Raw genomic sequence first — 25114 nt, 5'->3', positions numbered from 1 at the left:
ACCCTGTGGCTCTGCCTTCCCGGGTGTCCAGCAGAGCGGCTGGACAGAGGGTCTTTATGGTCGGTCTGGATTCGTGCTTGCTGCCAGCAGGGGTCTCGTCTTATGCCATCTGCTCAGCTAGAAAGCCAAAGTGGGCTCTCTGGCGTGTCTGTAGTCACTGTCCTCTGTCCTCACCACAGAGCATCTCTTTTTTGAGTCACATGATGTTTTCAACTTCAAAGTCTATTTTGGAAGACTTTAAGAAAAATTGTTACCTTGGATTTATTTTGACCTGTTTGCCTGCAATATGCATTTCTGTTTCCTTATTTTCAAACTTTAGGCATCCTTTCATTTTAAGTACATCCCCTAGAAACAATTTATTATGGGAACCCTCTTTTCAAAAGCCCAGTATGAACAACTCTCTCTAATTGATGCCACAGACTTACTAGCCCGGTCATCACTGCTGTAATCAGATTTATTTCAGCTGTTTTATTCCATTATTTTCTCTCTAACTTTCACCCTGTTTTTCTGTCCTGCTCGCCATTAGAAAATGGGATTGTTTTCAGCTGGTTGAAGGTCATGCACTTTATTTTAATGGCGGTTGTGTCACAATTACAATGACCCCAAATTGAGCTCATCTGCAGCTCTTCTGCACGGCCCTCGGGAACACACCGGCATCGCTCTGCATGTCCCCTGCGGGCTCTCACAGCTCTGCCTGGGGTCTCACTAGGAGAGGTCTCGTTTGTTTGCAGAACCCTCAGTTTGACCAATTCACTCCCATGACTTCTGCTTGGCCGGAGCTCCATCCTGCCCTCTGTTCTGAGCGCCCGGCCCCCTGCGGAAGGACCACACCACCTTCTGCTGTCCCGAGCCTTCTCCACGTGGCCCAGCGCCTCCTCCTCCGCCCCTTCCTGGCATCTCTGGGGTGTGGCTCAGGGTGGGAGCCAGCATCCTGTGACAGTTCCCACCTCCTCAGGGACCAGGGTTGCCCAGGGCCCTCCTCATCCTGGGGATTCCAGAAGCATCTGGCCCTGTCCACTGTGCAGCCAGGGCCAGGCTGGGATCTGACCTAAGCACAGGAGCAGCAGGAGACCGTCACTGTCCACGGGACAGATGAACACACAGCAACAGGCGACGGCTGCTGAATGCGGCCGCTGTCCTTCACAGAGCAAGGACAAGGGCTGACAATGGTCCCCAGACACAGGGGTGGAGGACACTCCGGGGAGAAGTTCAGCTGGGTTTTGGAGGGAAAGGAGAGCTCCCGGGCAGAGGAGGGAGTCGGGAAGTGGCAGGCTGGCACACGAGGACGGGCTGCGACGGGTCTGAGCGTCAGGCAGAGGGCAGAGGAAGGCGGACAGGGCTTCCACCTGGGGCCACAGTGGTGTGGTCAGGGTATTGAGAACGTGCTCCCACACGGGACGGCGGTGCAGCAGGGACTGTGGTCTGAGCTCTGCTGTTTGGGCACAGTAGGGACACCACTGGCTCCTGTTCCCCAGTGGGAGTGTTCAGGCACCTTCTGGCTACTGACAGCAGGACGGGCTGTCAGGCTGCTGGCTGTCGTCCTGAACAAGCCCTAGCCATGCCCCGGTGGGAGAGGAAGCAGGGTGGCCCTAGCAGGCTCTGAGAGGGCCAGGGCGAGGTCTGGTGCTCCCGCCCAGGCATCGGGCCCAGGCATCGGGCTTTGCCCGCTGCCTCTTGGCCTCCGGTGCAGCAGCCCAGGGCCTCTGCCCCACGCTCCCTGCGAGAGCCGGGCAGGTCTGCAGCGCTAGCCGCTGGGTGCAGGGCGGTGGCAGCACCGCAGGAGGAGACTTCCACCTTCCGGCCTGGAATGTGCTGAGGCGTGGAAGTCAAGGAGGAAACGACTGTGGCGGTGGTTCAAATCAACAAGCGGGACTGGAAACGGAGAAGGTGGAGAGCACCAGAGAGCACTAGCTGTCAAAACACCGCCTCCCAGCCCAGCGACGGTCGGGACTTTGGAGATGGGAAGCGTCCCTGAGTAAACAAATACGAGGTCTCCTACCCATGTAACAGGATCAGATGGAAAACACATTAAATGATGAAACCCTATTTAAAATGCGCAAGTCAAAACAAATAAATTAACTTAGTATGTTATGAAACCATCACAATACCCACTGCCCGCACCCCGCCCCCACGCCAGCCCTAACTCGAGGTCTTCTTTCTGGCTTGAACCCTGGGGTTTTGGCAAAATTTAAAATGGCTTCAGAGTACAGTACGTGCCTTTGGACCCAGCCTAGCCGGTTTTATTACACGCATGGCCTCCATCAGCGCCGTGTCTGGCCGGCTTCCACGGCAGCCTCTCTGGCCCCAGATACAGAATAACAACCATTTCTCTCGGCCCTGAGGCCTGCTGCCCCAGCCCCTCCGTGTGCCACCCAGTGGGAGCAGGTGCTGAGGGGACCCCCAGGCGTGGGTGGTCACCTTCCCCCACGCAGACCCACCCTGCCCTTAGCGCTGGCCCCTCTGCTGACCTCTGTCAGGTCTTGTCTCCTTTCCAATCTCAGGGCCCTTCCTGACCTTCAAGGAGACACCAAGAGATCTGCTCTTCTGGGACCCTAGTCCCAGCCCCCAGGCTCCTCTGAGCTCGGCCCACCCTTCAAGACTCAAGATGCCACGCCCTCAGGAAGCCACTGTGGGTAGAATGATGTCCCCCCAAAAGATGTCTGCACCTGAACCCCTGGGGCCAGCGAATTTGGTACCCACCTATCAAGAGGTGACCAAGGTGGAAGTGGGTTAGAGTTGCTAATCAGATTGTCCCAGTCACCCAAAGGGATCTCAGTGTGACCCCAGGGGTCCTCAATCAGGAAAGAGGGCAGCAGGAGAGGGGCATGAAAAGGACTCCACCCGTCACTGGCTCTGAAGGTGGAGGAAGGGGCCATGGTCACTGAACCTGGCCCTCACAATCCAGGTGCTTAGGCAGGGCCAGAGTCTGTCACTGTCCCCAGCCCTGGAGCAGACACACAGTAGGTGCTCAGTGCTTATGAGGAGCAACCGCGTAGTGAACTGATAAAATCAGCAGAGAACAAAGGGGTGGTTTCAGAGGCCGCACTTTGGCCCCCAGGGTCCCCCAGGACCTTCTTGGCCCCCCGGGCAGCCTCCTGCCTGTGCTGCCTTCTCCTCTCCTGCTGTCTGCTGAAGTCCAGGCTCCCTGCTCCGTCGCCCACTCCCGGGGCACCCTGGGCCTCCGCAGGGCTGTCCACCTCGGTCCCAACCTCGGGGTCCCTAGCATCCGGTTCGGGAGGAGGGGCTCAGTGAGGTTTTGCTGAGCCATGTCCCCTGAGTGCAGGGACGCCGCCAGCCGCAGGACAGCACTCTGAGACATGCCCGGGAAGGCGCAGGCTTGGTGCTCTGACAGCTGCATTGTCTGTCCTTGTCTCCTCTGAGCTTTCCCTGAGATGGTCTTTTGCTGAGTTAATGAAAAGGCCGGGCGTCCCACGCTTCCCCGAGGAATGCGGTCGTGCTAACATGGCCCTCTCCGCGGAGCCTGGAGTGGAATTCAGGAATCAGGAGGCCCGGTGCTCCCCTGGGCAGGGCCCTCGGCCCACTGGGGAGGTGGAAGCCTCCTTCCTGCAGGATGCCCCGTCTGCCTGTTGTGTCTTCAGAGAAGAATCAGCGTCCGTCACTCACGCAGTGCAAGGTGAGCCCGGTGCATCTGGGCCAGGGCTGCCGAGCTGAGTGCTGTGCTCCTGAGGACAACCCTCTGGAGCTCCAAGTCTGGTCGATAATCACAGAGCACAGTGTGTAGCTGGTTCCTGGTCCTTTCCCAGGCCTCCTGCTGTCCACAGAGTCACCAGCAGAGCTGTCCAGCTGACGGCCACCTCTGGTAACAGGGAGCATGTCAGCGACTGCCCCCTTTGGTGGAAGCAGGCCCAGCTCCACGGTTACCCTTGCTGAGGAGGGGTCTTGGCCGCCCCGCTTCTCCCCAGACTCCTGGGTCAGTCACTCCTGGACCCGGGCAGCAGCCTGAAAGCTAGGCAGCGACTTCATCCCACTGGTCCCAGCCCCAGCTCCTGAAATGGACAGATTCTCCAAGGGATCTCCAGGGAGACACACTGGACAGACAGTGAAGGGCAGGAGGTGGGATTCCTCCCCAGGAGCAAAGGAACTTCAAGCAGCGGAGACTCCCACTGACACGCTGACCCACCAGCCACTGAGGCAAGGCCACCTGGCATGCCTCTGAGGAGAGGAGCGGTCATCAGACGGGTAGCCTGCCTGGGACACCTTCTTGAAGGGGGGGGGCTGTTGGAGACAGGCGCGTTCTGTCACCAAAGGCTGCAAGAATGACAGGCAGCCTTTCCAGAAGCTTCTGTGGGAAAACGCACACCACAGGTCAGACCAGGAAGAGGGGGAGGGGGCCAGGGCCAACAGCGGGCAGGAGTAAAACCCAAACCCACACGGAGTCTTGTTTTTTATTTACCTACAGGATTCCCAAGCTGAGGATTGCACAACCCGGTCCCATCAATGGACAGTTAAAACAGATTCCCGCTGGGAACCCTGCTCGTAAACATGTTTGCACCCTGCTCTCCGCCGCACTTAAGCCCATCAGTGCCGTGCCGTGCCGCCACAAAGGGGAAAGATAACCTTGACCGCGGCGGTTAATTTTTACCAAGCCACAGCCACTCGTGGTAAACAGGAGAGTCAGCAGAGCGCCCCCACCCCCAGGACAGCCAGCATCTCAATATGTTTGTGGTATAACAAATAAAAGCATTTCCTTGGAACCTCCAGAAAATTAATGGCTCATTTTTCCTGGCACGCTGATGTGAAGGGGACTAAATTACCTTACGCTGATTAAAGACAAGCGTCGCTGCCTCAGGCAGGAGAGGAAGAAACAACGCAGCCATCAGCAGAGGAGCCTCATCTTGTCGGGTCCTGCTCTTCTACGAGGGGCTGCTTCCAGAGGCCGGAAAGGGGACTGGTGGAGCCGCGGCCCCAGATCCAAGGCCGCCCTTGGAGGGTTCTGCTGTGGAGGGGAGGGCCGGGGTCTGTGAGGTGCCTACTGTGTGCTGAACTCTTCACTTATTTTTCTCATGGAAACAAATGTCCCCCGGTCAGGTCGATTCATTCTCGCTTTGTAGCTCCAGGGGCCTTGGCTCTTGCTCCCGGGTGTGGAGGTGCAGTGACTGTTGGTGGCTCTCAGGCCACCAAGACTGCCCCTTTCCAGGCCACATCACAGAGTGCTAGCCTGAGCCTGACAGTGTCCCTGCACCTCAGGGGATGGCTCAGCCTCTCTGCCCAGCCAGCGTGGACTGACTTGTTAGGTCACCTACACAGTAGCCATGAGGCTGTCCAAGGGGTCACTAGCCACTGATTTCCTGTTCGTGCCACGGGCACACACGTGTGCGTGTGCACACACACGCAACACACGCCCCGCTGACCCTGCAGGCTGGGGTGCTAACTGGGAGCCCAGAGGCCAACTTCTCAGATCCAGCCCCGCCTCTGCAGAATCCCCAGGACTCACTCACTCAGAGTCCCAGAGGGCTGCAGGGAGGATCTCTAAGGTCCTTCTGGTTTTATATTCCATGATTCTATTAACACCGAGAAAGGCTTTCACGTTCTAAATGGAGTCAGTGAAGGCTGAATATTTCTTGAAATTTAAAATGTCTCTCTACTAATTGAAACTAATTCTCCAAACTGCACATTAAAAGCCTCAGGCTTATTTTTCTATCTGCTGGACCCTGACAAAGTGGCGCGGGGAGACTGAGCAGCCCCGTGCCCTCGCGCGCCGACGGCCCCTCCGCTGCGCCAGCCCCAGCAGGCTTCTGATTTATATTAATGCATCTCTGCTTTCCGGGGCCAGACTGCAGCCGTCCCCACATCCTGTGCCACTTAAATTGCATAATGCACAGCCACCTCTCTCCCTTTCGCTCTTTTCTCTCTCTTTCTCTTTTGCTACTTAGAGCTTGGCAGACTAATGGCCATAATGGTTATGACGAGCGCTTAACAGTGATGTGCTCTGCTCAGAACAGAGGGCTGCTCCTCCAGAGCAGGGGGTTTCAATTCTGCTGCTGGGCAAATGGGGAGAGAATGGCAGCCTGGAACGGAACAGGACGACTGGAGGACAGGCTGGGCTAGATCCCAGCAGGAGAGGCAGGTGCAGGAGCAGTGATAAAAGCTTAGGAAGTAGGGCAAAAACTGAGCGCCTGTCTCCAGTGTCCCCAGCCCCTGGCCACCCAGCTCTGAGTTTTGAGCTGCTCCACTATGTGAACATTAAAGGTTTGTGAAATGACAGTCATCCTTCCGGGATGCTGTGCGCACTCCTTTTTCGTGTGCTCAAATACACACGACATAATGTTTATCATTATGACCAATTTTAAGCATACGGTTTGACGTCAATCAGCACAGACACTTGTGACCGTCATCCCAAGCATCAAAGGCTCCCTTCTCCCTCCTCCAGCCAGCAGGTGAGGCACCCCGTGCTTTCTAATCTGTTCTAGTCTATTCCACTGGACACATGCTGGGTGGGGGGCACACGTAGCAATCCCTGTGCTTTGAAACTGCATCTCTCACTCCATGGCTGGGGGACTGAGGCACAGAGGGGAAGTGGCCAGCCTGATCAGGCTGGGGCCACCCTGGGACAAGACTTTCCCAATACCAGACCCCATTCTTTTTTTTTTTTTTAACCTTAAACCACACTTACATATGTGCAGCTAGAACTGGTATGTCTGCTCTTTCCTTTCATGGGAAATTAAAATAAAAGAACGAAGAGCATGACACAAACATGGTGTGTCCATCTCCTACAAAGTGACAAGAGTTGATATTTGTCACAGTTGCTTGACGTTTTTATAAAAGAACATTTCAAGGTGGCTGCCTTGTCCCCACCCCCAGGACGTTTACTCACTGCAGGTAATGTGAATTTCCCCTCCTGCACTCGGTGTATTTTTCCATTCCTCTGTTTTCATGTTTACACCTACAGAAAGAGATACCCATGAATAATTCATAGTGTTGTTTGCAGCGTGTTTTTAAACATTTTCGTAAATGTTATTGCGCTAGGCTTGCTATTTCACTCAACATTATGTTTTTGAGATGTTGCCGTGTTGATAGGAGTGTGTGTGTGTGTGTGTGTGTAGACTTAAGTTGTTTCCAATTTATTTCCCCATTACAAACAGTACTGCAATTACACATGGATCTCTCTAGATAACAGATCTAGGAGTGGCATTGTGGAGTCTTTGTGAACATGCATTTTCAAATCCAATTCTGGTTTGGCTATTGACAAATTGCTTTCCAAAGTGGCTGAATTAATTTGCACCCTTACCAGCAGTGTGTGCAAATTGCTGTTGCCTCTTACCTCCACTAACTCTTGATATTGTCAGTCTTTTAAATTTTCTCCCATCTGATCCGTGTGAAATGTGCTCATTTGCTTTGAATTATGTTTATCCGATTATCAGGGAAGATGAGCAGCTCCTCACACATGCATTAATAATCTCCATCTTCTTCTGTGAATTGTTTATTCTGTGATCACGTCCGGGTTCAGCCAGTGACAGCCCTCAGGCCAGATCCATCCTGCTTACTGTGTGCACATCCTTTGTGAGCGCAGAACAGCTTTGACAAAGGGCCATAAAAGGAGAAGACTAGATGGAGATGTGTGTGTCCTGAAGCATTCACTACCTGGCTCTTTGCAAGAGAAAAGTTTCCTGACTCCTGTTCTACTGGCTTCTGGGCGTCCACTGGTGAACACTCTGGGCATCGGGAATCTGCCCCCACTGCCTCCTCCCCGCTCCCCCTCGTCAGCCACCACATTCCCATCTTTGTGCTACTGGAACGTGCTGAGGCTTCCACTGTCCCAGCAGTGGTCTGATGTGTGCTTCTAGCGAGAGAGACTGTCACTCAGCACCCTGCTGGGCTTTGATGACCTGCAGAACTGTGGCCTTGCTCTTCCTCATGCTCACGTTCTCTGAATCAATCAATGATTCTTGTTGCCTCGTGCACCGTGAGAGAGCGGCTTCCTTCCAGTCCCGACGGGGTGTCCGAATCTGAACTTGCTCTTGTTGAACAACTGGACACAGTGTGTGAAAAATCTGCTTTTTAGACCCAGCAAAAGCTGACCTCTGAGAGCCAAGGGACAAACAAGGCTGGCTGCTCACCCACTCCCACCTGGAGGAGGCTTTCGCACCACTGGGCAGGGACAGGGACCCAAGCACAGTCTGGGAGTGTCACTGAGATAAGGAGACAGTGGGTTAGGAGAAACTGAGGCAGGGGACACTCGTGGGCCTGAGTATCACAGAGGAGGGAGCAGCCCGGGGAGGGCTCCATAATCTGTGTGGGGGTCCCTTTAGACATTCACCAAATATGAAGTGGCCCCTGTGTAGGGCAAAGCCCTTGCGGCTGGGTTAAACTCCACTCCTGGACAGCTGCGTGTGGGACCTTTCCCAGACCTCCTCCCTCTAGACTCGGGAAGGAGGGGCTTTCAAGAGCCCCCAGGAGAAATGTGACTGAATGGTCGGTTAAGTCAGCCCTTGAGAGCTAACGTGTCACATTTTCACAAAGACCACAAACAGGCCTTGGAAGGAGCAGAGCTGCAAGCCACTGAGCTGCCTGCAAAGATCAACTTCCTCATTCTTGACACAAACAGCCAAGTCCAGGCAATCGTCTGCCATGCACAGGACTCAGCATCCAGCCGGAATCACTAGACATGTTAACAAGCTGGAAAAGTTGGACCATAACCTTAGGAGAAAAATCAATCAAGAGAAGCAGACCTAGAAACAATAGAGGGGAGGGAGTCCGCCCACAATCACTTTATTAAGTAGCCACTATCAAAATGCACAAGGATGCAAAGGAAAACGTGAACTTAATGAGGAAAGATAGGGAAACCTTCAGATCCAGCCCACTGCTCCTCACAAAGAGAAAAGTGGCTGACGGGAGAAACTCAGGGTGAACAGCCAGCGGGTGTGCACATATTTAATTCCACCCAGATAAAGCCTGGTGTGAGGGGTGGGGGGAGGCCTTAAAAGGACCCAGAAAAAAAAAAAAAAAAACTAAAAGAAAGAAGCGACCCGCGCAGGGCCCAGAGGTAAAATGGTTGCCAATGATCATCAGAAGCCAGGCCGGTCAAAGGCCCTCCTGGAACACCTTCTCAGGGACATGATAAAATGACGTCCTCGTGGGACTCCACATTTGTTTTTGAAATTTTACTCTAAAAATCAAACTGAAATAGGGACTTTTTCCAATAGGCCAAAGTTGAGAAGACTGACCAGCAGCAAGTCTACAGTACTCTAAGAAATGAGGGAGGAGATTCTTTGGGCTGAAAGAAAATGACACATGACAGAAGTATAGACCCCCACAGAGACACGGACCGCAGTGAAGACGGCAGAGAGGAGCACAAACACGAAAGGTGTGTTTTCTTTTTCTTTCTTTTTTTGGGGGGTCTGTTTATTTGTTTGCTTTTGCTTTTCATGGTGCTGGGGATCAAACCCAGGATCCTGTGTCTGCTAGGCAAGGACTGTACCACTGAGCTACACCCTGAGACCCCAAAGTCCTCATTTTAAAATTCCCGTTAAAAACAATTGTTTAAATCACAATTAATAATAATGTTTCCTAGGACTCGGGAAGGAGGGGCTTTCAAGAGCCCCCAGGAGAAATGTGACTGAACGGTCAGTTAAGTCAGCCCTTGAGAGCTAACGTGTCACGTTTTCACAAAGACCACAAACAGGCCTTGGAAGGAGCAGAGCTGCATCTGTAGAAATATATGTAGGACCATAAGGCACAAAGGACAAGAGGAATATAATTTATGCTTTTTACGACATACATGAAATGGTAAATATATTTTGAAGGTAGATGCTGATAAAATGAGCATGCATATCATAAATAATCTTAAAAACATAAAACAAAAAGAAATAGTTAATAAATCTATACAGATGATAGAATGATAAAATTGATCAGTCCAAAAAAATGCAGAAAATGAGAGGAAAGGAACAAAGAATATAAAATAAGGAGAGGAAACCAATAGCAAGATTAAAAAATTAAACTAAATATATAAATGTCTTAAATCAATCTTTTTTTTTTTTTTTTGCAAAGATTATATCACACTGGGGGAAAAAATGAAAGGAGATTTCCAGTTTCAGGTCTGACATGTGAAACACCTGCCAATATTCACTGCGGCCTTACTACAAAACCAAACCAGAACAAAGGGAGAGTCAGTGCCTTCACTGGACCCTCAGAGAACGCAGATCTAGGGACCCACCCAGAAGGGGCGGACGGCAGGACGTACGCAGCGCCAGCTGGGAAAGCCAACTTGGAGCAGAAGCCACTGGAACATCTACCTGGTCACGGTGACCTGTTTCCAGAGGCTGAGTGTGGACAGGCATGGGGGGTGTTACGGTCTATATGTGAGGTGTCCCCCAAAAGCTCATGTGTGAGCCAATGCAAGAAGATTCAGTAGAGAGATGATTGAGTTGGGAGTCTTTACCCCATCGGTGAATCGGGATTAACTGAGTGGGAGCTGAAGTGGTGGGTGTGGCTGGAGGAGGGGGCGCTGGGGCCGTGGCTACGGGGTCTATATTTTGTGTCGGGGAGGGCAGTGGCTCTCTCTGCTCCTGATCACCACGTGAGCTGCTTCCCTCTGCCATGATGTCTTGCCTCACTGTGGGGCCAACTGTCCTTGGACTGAGACCTCTGAAACCGAGGGCCACCAAGTAAACCTTTCCTCCTCTGCAATTGTGTTGGTCAGGTCTTTTAATCGTAGCAGCAAAAAAGCTGATTGAAATGGTGTGAGAGATGCTGGAGTTGTGTTCTTACCCACCAGAGACAGACCTGACTCAGCCTCGTCTTCAGTCCCACCAAGGTGTACTGTGAAGAGCCAAGAAAAATCCCTCCATGTCTCAGGCAGACAGAAAGGAAGATGAGCCACTTTGAAACGCTCTCATAGCATCTCCATGAGGAAGGCCTATTCAGTGGGCTGGGGAATTCGTCCCAGTCTTTCTTCAGATATGAGGCAGGGAAACCTCCCAGCTAGCCCCCTTTAGCCTTCCTGTCTCACGTAGGGTGAGGAGGAAAGAGGTAAAGAAACTGGTGAAGGTCACACCCCAGGGACACACTAATTGCTTAAAACATGGTCATAAGATTACACAATGCTTCCCTCCCACATCTTACTAGCACATCAACAGGGGCAGCAGAACAACAGTAGGTCCAGACAGTGAAACTGCTGCAAGATGTAGTTCACAGAGATGCAAGACCTTGGGGAGGTGAGAGCCAGGACCCTAGAGGAATTGGAAGTTTCTGGAACTTACGGCTGCAGCAAACATCAGACACACTTTAACTGCTAGCCCAGCTAACAAAGCATCTCCCAGGAAAGGCTGCCTTGCCTTGGTCATCACTACCAGACACATCCTGCAGGACTCTCCACAGAGCAGCCATTCTAGAAGGTAAGGAAAACAGGACCAAACTCCAAGCTGTCGGGAAGAAATTCCATCAAAGTACAAAGACACAAAAAGACGGAAATAAGACAACGGAAAACAAGATAGCATCAGACAACTCAGAACAAGAAAACTGGACCGACCATGTCAACTGGAGACAGTAAACAGAAAAAGCAATAGTCCAGAGATAAAGGGGACAGTTTATCAGAATAAAATGCTTAGTTCATCAGGATGATGTGTATAACAAAATCATGTAAGCTACAAATAACAGAGCTTTCAAAAAGATGCACAGGGGCTGGGCTGGGGCTCAGTGGCAGAGCGCTTGCCTAGCACACGTGAGGCCCTGGTTCGATCCTCAGCACCACATTAAAAATATATATATATATATATATATATATATATATATATATATATATATATGTGCAGGAAGAAACAGAAGTGAAAATGCACAATTAACTCAAGATTCCAACACACTTCTCTCAATCAGCACTGGAGAGAACAAATGCACCAAAAAATCACCAAAGATCAAGGCTCCTAATCACCTTAAGCTTCTCTTCAGAAATGATGCAAGCAAGGAGAGAGTGGAGTGAGATATTTAAAGTGTTAAAAGAAAAACAAATCCCCCAATCTAGAATTGTGTATCTGGTGAAGTTATCCTCCAAAAATTAAGAAGAAATAATTTCTCAGACAAACAAAAATCAAAGGAATTCCTAGCCAGTAGATTGCCTTGAAAGAAAAGTTCTCTAGAGAGAAGGAAAATCATATAGGTGAAAAACTCAAATCTACGTAAAGAAAGAGTTTTAGAGAATGAATGACAAAATAAACTCTTTCACTTTTACTTTTCTCTATTTGTCTAGTAAATAATAGTTTGATCCAATTAATATATTCCATGATCATACTTAAGGGACAAGTGAAGTGAAAGACAGCCGTGTTAGGGACCTGAGGGAGGACTGGGAGAGCTCTCTGAGGAAGTACCTGCACACCCCATGAGAGAGGAGAGTGGCATTTGGAGAGAATTTGGATTAGCTGCTAAGGTTCATTGCAAGCTCCAGCACAGTCATTCAGAAAAGTTTTTAAAAGAAGAAAAGAAGCACAATTAAAATGTTCATAGCTAAAAGAAATTCAATCACATAGAATTAAAACAAGAAAAGGAAGAAAAAAGTAGAAGATAAAAAGAAACAAAAAAGGGGGGGCGCTGGATAGAGAGCAGCAATAAACATGGTAGATGTTCATAATTCAAATGTTAAGACCAGACACACTGATTAAAAGAGATGGTCAGAAATGATGGGAAAGAAGAAACGACTTCTTTAAATGTAGAAGCTCCATCAAGGTTAAGGAGGTGGGAAGGTCACACTGTGCTGATACAAATCAACGCAGACCTGGAGCAGTCACTGAGTTCCAGACCAAGTAAGACCTGAGAGCGGGAAAGATGATCAGAGAGAAAAAGAGCTCTGAAGAGTGGGGAAGGGATCAGTTCCCCACTAGAAACCACCATCTTTAACATGTGGGTCTAACAACAAAGTGCCAAAATACACAGGCACCACCCAACAGAACAGTCCAGAAGGAATGGATCTACTCTTATGTTTGGAGATTTCAATGCTCCTCTATCAGAAGGTCAGGCAGACCACCAGGACGGGATGGCCTCAGACACCTGATCACAGAACACTTCGACCCCTGCAGCACAGGACCCATGTTCTCTCAAACTCATATGGAACATTCACCAAGATCCATCGACACACCTCAACAAGCGTGAAAGAATGGGAACAATAGGGTACACTCACAATGAGACTGAGTTAGAAATCAGTAACAGAGAGATATCTGGGAAATTCAAAACCACTGAGCATTAAACAAAATACTTTGAATAAACACATGGGCCAAAAAAGAAGGGTCAGGAAAAACTAGTAAGTATTTTTGAAGGAAATAAAAATTAAAATACAAATTATTAAAATTTGTGGGATGCAGCAAAAGTAGTACTTAGAGGGAAATTTATAGCAGTGCATACTTTTTAGAAAAGAAGAAAGATGCAAAGCCAATCACCTAAGCTTCTACTTTAGAAAACTAGAAAAAAAAAGGACAAATTAAAAACACAATCAGACAATAAAAAAAATAAGAACTACAGCAGTAACCCATGAAATTAAAAATAGGAAATTTCAGAAAAAAAATCAACAAAACCAAAAGTTGATTCTTATCAATGAAACTGATGAACATTTAGCTAGATTAACTAAGAAAAAAGATGGCACAAAGTAAATCAGAAATGAAATACAGACCACCACTTTTGATCTCAGAGATATGAAAGGATAATAAAAGATGCCCCATAAATCTGGCACACTAGATGAAAATGACCAGTCCCTTGAGACATGTATACCAAACTCACAGAAGAAACAACAGGTGATCTTAATACGTGTGAATAATCTATTAAAGAAATTCAATCAATAAATAAGATCCTTTCAAACAGAGAGTACCAGTTCCAAGTGGGCCCACTCATGAATTCTACCAAACAATTAAGGAAGAAACCCAAACCAGACGAAGACACAAGAACAGAGGAAAACTAAAAGCCAACATCTCTCCTGAACAGAGAGCAAACATCTTCAGCAAAATTGTAGCCAATCAAATCCAAGAATAAGACAAGAATTACATGTGACCGGCAAGTGGGATCTATCCTAGTTACACAAGATGGGCTCAACAGCGAGAATCAATCAAACCAACCTCTCACATCCACAGGCGGAAAAAGAAAAGATCATATTAACAGATGCAAAAAAGTCCAGCACTAGTTCATGATTAAAAAAAAAAGAAATTCTCAGCAAACTAGCTTTGGGGAACTTCCACCACTTGATAAAGATCAGCTACAAAAAAAAAATAATAAAAAACAACAGCTAGCATCATTCTTAATGGTTAGAAACTTGAATTTTCCTGCTAAGATAAGGAAGAAGGCAAGGTTGTACCTCTCACCACTGCTTTAAAAATTATGTAATTTTTAAAATTTCAATCGATAAATAGTAATAGTACATATTAATACCACAGTTTTTTTTTTTACTAGAAGTCCTAGGTAAAGCAATAAGACAAGGAAAGAAAATAAAAGGGTTTATGGATTTTAAGGAAGAAATCAAACTCTTTTCTTGAAGATGATGTGATTATTTATGAAGAAAATGTACAAGAATCAATATAAGCCTTTTGGAACCAGTAAAAAAATATATAAAATTTTCAGACTATAAGGCAAATATAAAAAAGCTAAATATAATAAAATGCAATAAAAATTAGAGTTTCCTATTAAAAACATAATGCTATTTACTTTAGCACCCAAACCCCAAAATATTTAGGGACTAATCAAGCAAAATATGTTAAAGATCTATACAAGAAAAACTATAAAACTTTTATGAAAAGACGAATCAGAATGTAGTGAAGCGGTTTTGCATACTTGTGGATAGCAGGACTCAATATTGCCATCCATTTTTCCAGTGTGTGATCCCAATCAAAATCCCAGCAAGTGACTTTGTGAGTATCCTTCTGAAGCCTATGTGGAAAGGCAAGACTAAGAAGAGCCAACACAACACTGGAAGAGAACAAAGGGAACCTCAAGGTTCCCTATAAAGCCCCAGTAATCAAGACAGTGTGTGTCGGCAGAAGAACAGACAGACAGCTCCGCGGGACAGAGCACAGATCGCAGAAACTGACGCAGAAGTGCAGTTGACCATCTTGGACAAAGGAACCAAGGTGATCCAACGGAGAGCGGTCCTTTCAGATGGTCAGGTGCTGGGAAAACTGGACATCTCCCCGCCAACCCACGGATACAGACCAAGACTCAACCCTCGCCAAAACTAAACTCCCTGTGAGCCGTAGCCCCAGGCGAATCCCAAACTACAGAACTCCCAGAGGACCACAGAAGGAAAACTAACGGTTTGCTGAGGAATTTTTAAATACAACATCAAAAGCACAATCCATGAAAGAACAAATTCGTAGTTTGGGCTCCATTTAATTAAATTTTCCCGATCTATGAAAGATACTGTAAGTGACTGAGACAAGTCATATACCAATTACATATCTGATAAAGGACTTCTACCCCAAACACACAAAAAACTGTTAAAATTCAATAATAAGGAACCAAACAGCCTGATTAAAGTGGGCAAGAGATCTGAACAGGACGATATGGATGGATAACTGGTAGCAAATCCATACAACAAAAAATTATTCATCAATGAAAAGAAATGAGCTATGAAGCCATGAGAAGACCCGGAGGACCCCAAGGGCACTCTGGTAAGGGAAGAGGCCATTCTGGATGGCTGCGTGCTTCAGGAGCCCAACTCCACGGACTTCTAGAAAAGGAAACTATGGAGATAGTGAGAAGATGGGAGGGAGGAGTAGGTGGGTGTGAGGTGGCCTCAGGCCTGAGCCTACGCAGCTCCATTTTAAAACTCCAGTTTGAAGCCTGCAGTGTCACCAGGCACGCCTCCGGAGCCCTCCAGTATGGCCCTCAGGCACAATCACTTCTCCCCACCCTGACAAACTCTGGGTGAAGTCTCCAGTTGTCCTTGCCCCATAAGAAGGAGAGGTGAAAAGATCAGGGTGGGGACCACCAGACCAGCTGCTTTAACCCCAGGGCAAATGACGTCACTGAGGAACTCAACGGCAGCTGATAGGGATTGAAAGGTGGTCAGAAGCCCCGAGATTCAGTGTAAATGAGGGAGCAAATGAACATTCAGCAGCCGACACTGATGCCCTCACACTGAGGGCCTGATGAGGACCTGGACTGGCATCCCAACTCTTCTCATGGTTTGATGACCCTCTGCATCCTCCTCACCACTCTCAAACTCTACAGCCACATCTTGACCCTGGTGAGAGCCACAACTTCTCCCTAGGACCTCTCCTCAGCCGGCCGTCAGCTCCACCCCGGGAGAAGCCTGCCTTGGTTCCTGACCTGATCACTGCGGTCTGAGTGAGTGGGCATCTGCTGGCCTTAGAGACTTCTGATCCGACACTTGAGCTTAGCATGCAGAGGGACTGTCTGTCATGAGTCTGTCGTGATTAAGTGTGTTTGCAGTGCTTAGAATTAATCTAGAAATGTTTGCTGTGGGTTGATTATGTCCATTGCAGTGCCTAGCATTAAGGATTGTCATTTCCTTGATTAGGAGCCCACAGAGTGAACTTGTATTGAGTGATTTGAGTGAATAAAGCATTGACAAAGGCAGAAGCCTTGGATGTTGTTTATTTCTCTCCCTGGACCGTGTACATCCCACCTTTGCCCATTGTGACCGTGGCTGGGGTCCTCCTAGGGCAAAGGAACCACTTTACAGCACTGTGACAGTGGGTGCACGTCACTGCATATGCGCCCAAGCCCACAGGGTGACCTATGCGGTATGGTGACTGACCGGTCACCGTCAGCAAGCAGCAGGCTCTGCAAGAGGAAGCCGCACCCACGGGGAGAGGAGGTTTGTGGGAACTCTGCTTTCTGAGCCTCCCAGTTTCCCCATTGCATCCTCACAACACAGACCACCACTATCTCAAACGTGCGGGGCTTCTCCCCACAGCAAGCAAGCGGTGGATCTGAGGTGGAGGGTTCTCTGATTCAGCTCAGTCCTGACACTTTCTACCTGGCGGCAACGTCCGATTCCACAGGTGGAGGACGCGGATCTGCCCCCACTCCAGACCCAGCTGCAAGTCCAGGCTCAGGAACTTCTGACAGACCAGCTGTGAGTTGGGGCTCCTGTGACCCCCTCCTTGAACAGCTCAGGGGAGCTCTGACTCAGGGCCACCAGCTTATTATCAAGAGCATAAGCAGCCAAATGAAGGCTGATGCACAGGGTCACTGGGGTGGGCCTCCCGCCAGACCCTGGTGAGCTGCGCACAAGCTCTGCAGACCCTGTCCTGTGGGTTGACGGCGACTCCACTGCATAAGCTCTACTGAAGCGTGGTGAGCGTGGAGAAGTGTGAATGCTCTCGTGGGTCAGCTCTCGTGCCGCTGGGCAGCGGGGACCCCGGCAAGCCTGCCTGCTCAGTTCCACCTGACCTCCCGTGCAGCACTCCTTTCCCCTGGGCAAGGGCCACATCCCTCCCTCTGAAGCTGGGGTCTTCTGTGCTGCCGTCAGTCAGGGAGGGTCCGAGACTTTCTTCATGGCCAGCTCCGAGGCGGAAGCCAAGGAAATGAGCTGCCTCTCCGGTTCCCACGACCTGCCTCAGGGAAGAGGTGGTCCAGCTTTCAGGGACTGCACTCGGGAGCAGGAGGAAAGGAGGGCAGAAGGTCCCAGAGAGAAGACTTTGCTCTCTGCAGACCCTGGGCTCTGTCTTCCTCACTGACAGTCAGAAGGGCCGTGAGAGCGGAGGCCGGGAGCCGCCAGGGAACCCCCAGGCAAGTATCATGTGGATGGACTTTTTTGCAAACTGCCATAATGAGACTCCCAGTGGCCCACGAGGGCTGGTGAGGCCGAGGAGCAGTCCACACGGCGGGCGGCGCTGCAGTGGACGTGGGAGACAGCACTGGAGTCAGAAGAGAGTGTGGTCTCCCCTTAATAGTCAGGGGTCCTTACCTCAGGGCCCAGGCAGGAACTCCGCCAGCAGACGTTCACCCAAGAGGAATGAAAGCCCAGGTCCAAGATACAGCCTGTGGGCAAACACTCCAAGCACACTGACACGGTCATCTCGCCCTGCAAACACGGGCCGTGACCACAGGCGGGCCATGGGTGAACCTGCGCTGGCAATGGAACACTACAGAGCCAGCCAAAGACGCCAACCCGAGATGCCCAGCCAGGGGGCTAAGTTCCCGGAGCACCCCGCCGAGGGGAGTCAAGCAGCACAGAGGAGAAGGTAGTGTAGAGAAGCAGCCCAGTGGCTGCAGGTGGCCACAGCGGGAAGAGAGATTGATGATATGGACACGGGAGAGAATTTGGTGACAAACATTCTACCTAGCTTATGGTAGTGGTTGACCCAGCTCACATTTGTCAAGCCGAATGAAACTGTCCCTCCATTGACTTCATTTAAATGTTTTAAAAAATGTGTCCTGTGGTTGTTGGTGGTCGGCTTTGGAAGGGAAAGAACATTTTCAAAATGTGTAAATAAACTGCTCCCCGATGTTTCTAAATAATCACGCTCATCCTTTCATTATGCAATGAGCTGCAATTATTGCCGCCAAATTATGGAGGCAGCCTCAAGAATGGAAATTCAAAACAATGGTTTCAAATTAATTACACAAATGATAAGAGCCGTCTGGAAAGACGGGAATCCAGCCTGACGTTTGCACTGCTCTCCCTACTGTCAATCAGCAGCCAGCCCTGGCTAGGTACATGGGAAGATCTAAGTCCTAGACTGCCCCCAGTCACCAGCCAATGTGTGGCCTCAGGCAAGTGAGCTAGTGCTGGCTGGTGACGCTCAACTTCTGGGTCTAAAAGATGCACTGCTATTTAGTTTTTAAGGGTGAGGATGAAACTCCAACTTCCAGGATACGGCAAAGCCGAGTTCACCTACGAAGGTTGGTGAGAGGCCAGGAGCCGAGCAGTCGGTGGGGACACGGCCCTTGGTGTCCCTCCACTGGAGAGGCTGCACTTCCCCTTCGTTCCCGAAGGGTGTTTGCAGTGGCCATAGCACCCGTGTGGACAGTTCTTTGTTCCGGCAGTCACGCAACGCGGTCCTGTTGCGACCGACTTTGAGGTTTCCGTGGGAGAATCTGCAGTCCTAAGAGTCGCTGCGCCCACATAGGAACAGGGAAGAACAGCATCTGCTTGACTTGAATGTGTTCCCCAGAAGCTCGCGTGTACAGACTTAATCCCCAAAGTCCTGTGCCCATGGTGTCTGGAGGTGAGGCCTTTGGGATGTAATTAGGATTTAATAAGGTCACAGGGGTGGGGCTCCACGATGGCATTAGTGGCTTTATAAGAGGAGAAAAGAAAGACCCAAGCTAGCAGCTGGCTCTGTCTCACCATGTGACGCCTCCGCCGTGTCATGGTGCAGCGGGAGGCCCTCGCCAGCTGTCGAGCAGAGGCCAGCGGCTTCGCATGGACTCCCCAGATTTGGGAGCCATGAGCTGAATAACTCCGTGTTCTTTGTCAGTCACCTGGGGTTTTGCTAGAGTGACAGAAAACGGCCTGAGGGACGGAAGAGAGGGACTTTCCTCTGCTCTCTGGCTTGAGTGTCTACCTTCACGGGGACCTTTTCTCTCAGTCTTGGCCTGTCCTTCCAGATCGTCAGCTGACTTTGAGATCAAACTGGGAGCCACCGGAGGACCAAGAAGGAAGTGGACTCTCTGTGGCTTGGAAGTCTTCTGGGGTCCGGCGTCCTTTCCGTCCTTTCCCGTTGCCTGCTCCAGGTGGCTGGGGTGGCCCTGCTCCTCCGGCCTCAGCTCTGTTCCGGCCACAGGGCTGCACTTCCTTGCCTAGCTCCCAGTTGTGTTTTGGTGGTGCTTCCCACCCCCCCTCCCACCACGCATTTCAAACTCCAGGAGGGCGAGACTGAGTGGAGCGTGTTCATCTCTTGCACCCTGACCTCGCTTGGCAGTTTTTGCCTACAGCTTCCCCCTCAAAACTTTGCTGAAGAAATCAATAAATAATGAAGGCTGAATTAGAAGAAGCTTCTACAGCAACTTGCGTGATGCCTGTCGTAAAGATGTTCGATATCAATAAATGATTGCATCTATTATTTCCTGCAGAGGCTTGAAGCCTGCTGTATCTCGTTTCCAGTGAGTTATCACTGAAGAAATCGAAACAGACCAAGGAGTTCTGACAAGTCACCCAACTAAGCAAATGAGACAGCTCTCCAAAACTGTTATCCATAAGCCCCAAGAAAATCTGAGTTTATCATACCAAATGTTGTACAGAGAATACAAGAACTGTTTTGCATACACACAAATACAAACAGTATGTAAACGAGAATTCTTTGAAAGAGGACTCCCCCCTCCCTTGTATGACTTGAGCACATAGAAGGAAGGTTTCGGGGAACTCTACCTAAACCTCTGAGCAGCTGGTGCCCACTCACCTCTACAAGTGTGATGCTGTGGCACTCTCCAGGGGCGCCTTCCCCGCAGAATCCCCTTGAGGGGTGCAGCAGGCCCAGGGGGTCAGTTGCTGGCCTGACAGTGCTCCCATCCTCAGCTGGAACTCCTCCCCTTTTCCCAGACCAGGGAGCGTCTCTGGCTGGTGAGGACGTAACTGAACCCTGTTGCTAGAAAGTCCAGGAACATGATGTCCAGCCCCCGCACTACAGAGGGGACCCGGGCGTGAGTGGAGGGCTGAGCACCAGCCCAACATGTGTGTGTCTGACAAGATCTTTCTCTTTTAATGACTATTGTAGGAAATTACATAGATAGATCCCTGGGACTTGGACCATCACCTCCTGTCTAGGGTAAGTGTGGTCGTCCAACACAGGACTGTATTTTATGTGTCAAGGTTTCAGTTTGGATTTTTTCCACTGTTTTCCTAAGTGAAGTGGCCTATATTTTGTACTGGTCCCATCTGGGTTTGGTTCTGGGGTTTCGCCAGCTCTGTCTTTTGCATAGTTTATATGACAGACCAGGGGTATAAACCTAAACATGGAGGGGTTCTGCACAGCGCCCGGCCCGTGTTCCTCTGGTCCCCTCCCTCATGGTTTCTCTCTTTCTCTTTGGATGTCTCTCTGGGGTCCACTCTAAGTAACCCATTCTCAGTTATAAATGTCCCTGATTTTCTATTTGATTCAGGTTATCTAGAGAACCACTTTTAGTTTGCAAGTGATGGATTCTTTTTTCCTATGGCAAAGAAATTCCTCATGGGCACTGACTGCAATTCCCTGCTGTCCCTGCATCCCTGGCTCTAAGGCACAAGTGAACCTGGGTCTCCTGTTCTGCACCTTCCCAGCTCCTCTTGTCGACAGGGAAGCCATCTGACACCACTGGGACACTTTATTTGGGTGGCTTTGAAAATACAATACCTGGAGGGAAAGAGTGGCTCAAAAGTTGAGCAGGGTGCAGGTGTGCCTGGGGGCCTGGCTCCACCCAGTGGCAGCTGGACTTTGGAGAGGTCACCCAGCTGTAGACGAGGATTAATGGCACCACCTCGCGAGCAGACGTGAGCAGTTAGTGAATGAAAATGTGGAGGGGCCACCGTAATGGTGGGCACGAAGCACGCTGTACAGCAAATCCTTGCGACAGGAATGGTGACTATCCTCCAAGTCCCCGAGTTGAAGGCTCACTCCCAGCCTGTGGGGCTCCTGGGAGGCAGGGGAACCTCTCGGAGGTGGGGCCTAGTAGTAGGTCATGGGGGAGCTCCCTGGAAGGGGACCTTGGGGCCCTTTCGCTTCCCCTCCACCACATGATCCTGTCCTAAGCATCAGCCTTACTACAGGCCCAAAGCAACAGGGGCAAGCAACCCTGGACAGAAAACCTCAAAACTCTCAGCCAAAATAAACCTTTACTCTTCTTAAGTTGATTGCCTCAGGTCTTTGTTACAGCAACAGAAAGCTGACTGCACATATACTATGATCATCATGGTCATTATTTGGGGACCAAGAGAACAAACAGCCAACACCATGAGAAGGCAGAGCTGAAGGAAGGAAAGGGCTGGGGTCCTGGATGAGGGTGCTGAACAGAGCCTGAAAACCCCTCTTCTCGATAGGAAGGCATTGATCAAGATCCTGACTTAGGACATCTGCTCATTTACAGGGAACGCATTCTGACATGCCTTGTTGTATTTTTCATTAATTCAAGAACTGGTGCCAGGCGCTATTCTAGGCTTTGGGGATGTAGCCACGAGTGACAACAACAACAAACACCTCTGCCTCTTGGAGATGACATTCTTCTTATACTAATTTCTACTTCTCTTCCACTGAAGTTGGAGAAATGAACCTAGAGAATTCTGGAATCTCTACTGAGGTCTTGTTCCTAATACAGCTTCTAGATAGGAACATCCCACAGTATTGGAGAGCTCACACACACAGGCACACAGTCTACAAGAGTGCAGCCAAGGCTAAGTGTGCTCCTGCAGGACCATGTCCAGCTGTTCCCAGGACTCTGGCTGGTGGGCAGCTCTGTCCCCACTGAGCTGCTGCCCTGCCGGCCCTGCCCACATGGCTTCTGGACACAGGCATCTCGAGCGAGAGCATCGAAGGACAGTGAGGATGTGGCTCGAGCTGCAGCACCCTGTTCCCTACAGCCGTGTGCCAGTTCCCCGGGCGGACACCCCGCTCCCAGGCGCGCTCCAGCACGGGAGCTGCAGACCCCGCCACAAAGCACAGACTCGAGTGTTCCCAGGAGTTTTTTTAGGAGCCCCAAACTAGAAACCACGTGCGGTCCATCCTGCGAGCCGATGGATGGACTGACTGCAGCAGATTCCCGTGCTGGATCCCCCGGGAACAGTGAGAGCCGAGGTCTGAAACCACACGCGAAAACATGGCTGAGCCTCCCGAACGCAGGACAAGGGAAGCCAGGCCGGCAGGAATGCGTCCTAGAACCTGTTGCCTGTGCTGACCTTGCGGGGAGCGGGGCACCCTGAAGGGCGGGGCAGGGCAGGCGCTGGAGTCGTGGGACTCTCTTCCTCTGCCCAGTGCTGGTGGCACAGTGAGCAGCCTGTGGAAACCCAGCAGCTCCCACCCCCCTGTGCCCCACGTCACAAGTGCAAGTCCAGAAAAGAGAGAAGCAAGGGAAGCAGTGCTCCTCTGGAAGAAAATGACCCAAATCTTCCCCAGGGAGAATAAACTCCTCCCTGTTTTCACCCTGCCCTGTCCGTGAGCAAGCTCCGCTGGTAGACCTTCCCTACGCGCCCTGTTCAGATCTGGGGGAGTGGAGGACGCTGAGCAGTGAGCACAAGGGCAAGGACAGGGCACATCCTTGGGGACCTTAAAATCTTGCTTAAAAAAAAACAGAACAAAAAAAGGCTCCCTACCCCCAACATGCCCTCCAACCTGACAGTCCAAGATGACAAGGGATTCGGGGCGCATGTGGCCTCGGCTCTGCCGTGGGCCCTCTGCCTGAACACCCACGTCGCTTCCTGCCTAGAACACCTCTCCACGAGGTGGTCTGCACGGAGGACACGGCTCCTTTCAAAACCAGCAGTCTAGCCGGGACTGCGCGGCTCATGCAGTGAGTGGCACGGCAGGCTGCGGACAGCGGAGTGGTTGTTGGGGACCCGCTGAGAAGCCCAGCACGTGCTCCTGTCCACAGTATTGACACTTTGTGCCATCTCCAGAGTGGCCCAGGGCAGCTGCACACTCCTGTTGGGAGCAGGAAGATCTTCTTTGCGAGAGTGGAAATTTACCACATTCTCTCTAGGGAAAGCCACGGGGACTAATTCTCAAAGGCACAGAAATAGCTTGTGGCCAGAGCTCTCTGCTCCCGATGTCTCTCGGTCTCTGTCTCTCCCTTTCTCCCCGCCAGCTTTTAGGGTCTGTGGGGTGCAAGGAAGCAGGCCTTGGTCCTACAGTGCTGTCCGCAGTAGCTGGGGAGACAGAAACCTCCTACCGCCTCTCAGGCCCACGGCTGCCCAGGAGTGGTCAGCAGATGCAGACTGTACAGCCCAGCCAGGTGACCCCAGGGGCACAGCGGCCTGCAATGTCCTAGAGATAGGGGGCCATCCACATCACCTACACACAAGCTCTCTCAGCAGGCCGGGCCGGATCGCTGTCACCTTGGTATCACACTGTTAAACAGTGACACTTATTTGTTTTATTTTTTTTTGAATTTTTTTTTTTTAATATTTATTTTTTTTTAGTTTTCGGCGGACACAACATCTTTGTTTGTATGTGGTGCTGAGGATCGAACCTGGGCTGCATGCATGCCAGGCGAGCACGCTACCGCTTGAGCCACATCCCCAGCCCCACTTATTTGTTTTAAAAAGATGCCCATTTGTGGCTACCAGGGAGAATCATGTCACTCCTGAAACACCACCCCACATCCAAATGGAAAATCCCACATGAAGGACACTGCTGTAAGAACTTGCACACTTCCTGGAACCTCGCCCAAACAGAGTGACAGCTCTACTGGGGTGACAGAGCCTTCCATGCTGAAATCGCCCAATCAAGTACGGGCAGAATCCTGACTTCCCAGCCACCGGAAGTGGGAGCATCCCCCCATTCCCAGTGCTGACACACACACAGCACACACACTGCACAAGTGCACACGCTACATGTGCACACACACACACCTGTGTACAAACAAGGACATAGATACACACAGACATATGTGCACACACATACACACATACACAAGTGTATAAAACATGCATACGCACACGCACACGCACACACAAACGTGAATGAAGGCATGCACACACACCTTTGGACTCAGCCTGCCCTTCAGAGCCAGAGGGACCTCAGATCTCACCTTATGGGGTGGGGTTGGGAATAGGGACCAGAGGGAGTCACCTAGGGGTCACCTAGGGAGTCAGCAGGAGAAGAAGCTGCAGAGATTTTTTAGGGGGTACACGAGGCTCTCCACTCCCCCCACTAGGACCAGAGATGGCGGCATCCACCCCATTGGGGGCAGGTGGCTCCAAAGTGGGAAGGGCCTGCTGGAGAGCAGAGCAGGTAAGTGACCCTGTGAGGGTTCCCGCTTGGCCTTTCTGGTCCCAAAGCCAGTGCTCCTGCACCCACACCCCGCCATGTCCACTCTCCCGGTAAGGTCAGTTCCTTGCCTGAACTTCAGTTCGTCCTCACAGAGCTCCCACCATGATCCACAGGCCCCCACTTGAAGGGTCAGCCCAAGTGCAAGAGCAGAAAGGGGGACATCCTGGGAGAAGCACTGAGGAGGGGGAGACATGGGCGGGGACAGCCAGGATCTGCTCGGGACACCACCTCCTTCCTTGCCCCAGCCCTCGGGAGGG

Source organism: Marmota flaviventris, chromosome 2 (assembly GCF_047511675.1).
Source record: "Marmota flaviventris isolate mMarFla1 chromosome 2, mMarFla1.hap1, whole genome shotgun sequence".
NCBI lineage: Eukaryota > Metazoa > Chordata > Mammalia > Rodentia > Sciuridae > Marmota > Marmota flaviventris.
This window is presented reverse-complemented; position numbering follows the sequence as displayed.